Source organism: Neopsephotus bourkii, unplaced genomic scaffold (assembly GCF_033783945.1).
Source record: "Neopsephotus bourkii isolate Nb327-2 ecotype Australia unplaced genomic scaffold, CSIRO-AGI_Nbou_v1 NB_1630, whole genome shotgun sequence".
NCBI lineage: Eukaryota > Metazoa > Chordata > Aves > Psittaciformes > Psittacidae > Neopsephotus > Neopsephotus bourkii.
This window is the reverse complement of record NW_026902105.1, coordinates 10,990,076-10,993,530: the sequence shown is the minus strand read 5'-3', so window position 1 is coordinate 10,993,530 and position 3,455 is coordinate 10,990,076. Positions and strand designations below refer to the sequence as shown.

General features: G+C 41.3%; 1 long non-coding RNA gene across 2 annotated transcripts; it reads left to right on the top strand.

The window, feature by feature from the left end:
• Positions 1 to 427: 427 nt before the first annotated feature.
• LOC133223109 (uncharacterized) lies at positions 428 to 3,112 on the top strand. Of its 2 annotated transcripts, XR_009728465.1 has the most exons (3): positions 428 to 649; positions 2,444 to 2,889; positions 2,973 to 3,112. It is a non-coding gene; the product is annotated as an uncharacterized LOC133223109 (long non-coding RNA). The 2 variants fall into 2 exon arrangements; XR_009728464.1 differs by having other exon boundaries at positions 2,444 to 3,112.
• The last annotated feature ends 343 nt before the right edge of the window (positions 3,113 to 3,455 follow it).

Sequence of the window (3,455 nt, the reverse complement as noted above, 5' to 3'; positions counted from 1 at the left end):
ATAACATGAAAACCAGAGATTTTTACAAGATAACAGCAAAAGAAAGAAAAGCTGTGGGCTGATTCACTCAGTTCATGAAGTTCCGTGGGAAAACGAGTCTGTAAGTACAAAGACCATACATCTCTAAGTCTATATTCCAGAAAATGCATGTTTGTATTTTAGTATTTCTGACAGAAACCATGAGATCATCCCTTCTGGGCAAAGCAATATTTGCAACCTCTTCACACAGGCTCTCCCTGGAGGTTCTGTTTCCCACATTGTTTCATTTACACAAAACAGATTATACCAAGTTCATCCTCTTTTCCTTCTGGGATCAGATGGTGCTTTCCCCTCTGAGATACCCAGTTTAGTGAAAAGCAATTAGCAAATGAGGCACTGATTTTTTTTCTATAGTTTTTCATAAGCCTTGACTATGGTCAATAATAATTAAGGTGATTCTCCACTATAATGTCCTTGATGAAACTGAATATTCTGTTTCATGATGTTCATCATTCAGGTGGCTGAATTTGGTTCTCACTCTCCACTTGAGAAGCACCACTGAAGTTTGTCTATACTGCAGCCCCATCTGCCCGTGGTTCTGCATGACTGGAAATTTGTACTCGGGTGAAGTCATGTTGGTATCAAGCCTTTTCCCAGTGGATACAACTCGGTGTGTGTTTCATCCTGACTGATTTAATCCATCTAAAAGTTATCGACTCTACATTACCTGCTACACTCAGTGGAGACTGCAAGGCTCCTTTAGAGAATAATTCATCCTGTCATAAAGCAAGTGCTTGAAATAAGCTTGATGCATCTCAGTGATTGTATTTATCTACATCCACTTGCAGTGAAGGACATCCGGAGGGTTGACTTTGTCTGCACATCTACATTTAAATGACTGAAGTTAAGCCAGGAGGTCTGAGGGTCTAAAGATTAACCTACAGGCTTGTGACACATAGACACCACGGTTTGCTTAGTCCATGGGTTAACAGCAAGTACAATATGTTTCATATATAGCTATATGTTTCTTAAGATGCATTAAATACTTCTACCTCTTTTAGCCACCTTCCATTTTGTGGGTCTTGTTTTGACTGATTGCCCTCATATACGTTGAGTACATGCTGCTAGAAGTGCTCTGAGTGCCTGTCCCACAGAATCCATTATCTGTCCTATATGTTCCTTGTGCTTTCTCCATTTTACATTAGCCCAGATGAGGCTAGGCAGTGGGAGAACAGTACAGCTTCTCCTTTAATGGTAGTACATGAAACCTGCACGTGCAGTCCAACTTGCATCATGTCTGATCATAGGCACCATGTTGCTTTATTTCACGAGCTCTAATGTGCAGAAATATGGCATATAAACACAAAAAGAGTGCTCAGCTTCTAGTCAAATCCTTAGACGGTGCATCATGGCTGATTAGTGTAAGCCTTGCATTTACATCATCCTGACAACATGTTCTTACTTACTCTTCTGGAATGAAAAGATAGATCCAGCCTTCACATATGGGGTACATATGCTGTAAAAAGGGCAATTTTGCTGAATCGGCTTTGTTGAGCAAATTACTAAGGCATGACGTTGATTATCTAAAAGGGAATGCTAGCCTGAAAATTAATAATGTAACTTTACAGGCTCATTTGCTGCCCAGGTGAATTTCACTAGAGGGGCTTCAAGCAGTGAAAGCGCACGTGCATGTGATATATAAAATGCACCTGTTGAAATAATGTTTCTTTTCCTAGATGTTATATTACAGGGGCATGGACTAATTTCACTTTTAAAAATTCTACGCCAATTTAAATGCCTTCCCCTCTACCCCCCCTGCTCTCCTGTTGATCTTAATAAAAATCTCTTCATTGAGGGAACTGGTTATTAGGGGAACAAATAAACTGCCCATAGTCAGGAGTACATACACAACATTTTTCATCCATACAGCTCAAAGCAATGTGCAGGAAGAGGGCATGTATCCCATTTTCCACATGGTGAAATGCAGAGACTTAAGAAGAAAGTCATCACAGAAGGCTTAAAATACAGTGCTGGGTAGTCCCAAGCATTGCTTTTATGTGTAGGTGTAATGTATGGTTACAAATGCAATCATGTAAACAGAATCCCTCCAATGTGTGATATGTACAGCTTGTACTGGGAGGAGTAAGAGAAACAGGAAAGAGCGAATGGTTTTTGGTTAAGTTTTGATTTGTGAATTCAGTGAGACAATCCATACCTTCCTCCTTCAATTCTTCTTTATGACTCTCACACAAGACTGGTAAGAACAAACGATTGCTGTCAGCAGCTGTAGAAATGAAAGGGCAGTGGAACAAACTATTTTTCTACTTGGTCTTCAGAAATAATGATAACATTTTGTTGAAGCGTGTACTCAGATCAGTCTTAGTTGGAAATTGTAATGTATCACATACGGTTTGAATGTCAGATGTTGTCTGTTGCATTAACGTTTTCATTGGTTTTTCCTCAGGGTTGATACTTCACGTTTCGGAAAGTCATAGGATCACCCCTGCATGCAGGAAAGGCCCCATCTTATTGCCTCTCCTAGGCTGGTAAAACAGCAGGCACGAGTTAGTGGATCTGGCTGTGAGGAGGGCAGGTGGAGAGCAATGGGAAGTCTCTGCTTGCTCTTTCACAGTGATTTGCTTCAGTTGCCAAGCTCTGTTAAATAAGCAGCCTATGCACCAAGCAGGAATTTCACTTGTACAAGGAGGCTTTTCTTTGAACCTTTCCAGGTGGGAATGTTTTCTAGCACAAGGCTCTTATTTAATGCTCACACTGCCCAAAGGCCACAGTCAGCACCTCTGTGCAAACTTCAGAAGACATAATCCCTGCCTTAAACACCTCATGGTCTGAGCCCGCAGCAGTGCCTGATGTGGAGCGGACTGAGCCTAGCGAATACCACCAACGTGACAGGTGCCTGTCTTGCTAGGTCCAGTCATTTCCTTTATTAATTCAGTGAATTTATGTATTTACTTTGGGTCTCTGTTGTGTGGCAGGGAAAGGACAGGAGGCTGGAAGCATGAAGAGTGACATGGAACAGGAGAGCACTGCAGTGGAAGACAGAAAATGAGGACCAAGCCTCATGGAGCAAAAAACATTCTGCCAAGAAAATAAAGACTCTATTAGTTTTCTAGTTCCCACTGCTTGTTTTTAGATGCAGAGACAACCACTGGGGTAGAAACCAGAGGTAGTAGATGCTTTACTTCAGTGTTGTTTTGAGTTCCTACCGGTGATAACTTTTCTGCTTTCTCCTTCTTGGCAGTCTGAAGTCTAAGGTCTTTTGGGAAGGCTGTAAAGAGCTAAGAGGGAGCCAAGAGCAATACAAGAATCAGAGACCTTATGTTCCTGATTTAGTGGCATTGTTACATTTCCAGTCTGGGAGTTGCAAACAGCTTTACGTTTACCCATTAAGGCACATTATAACCCATTGCTTTATTAGCTCATCAGAAATTATTTCTTCTGTCTGTAGTATGGCATCT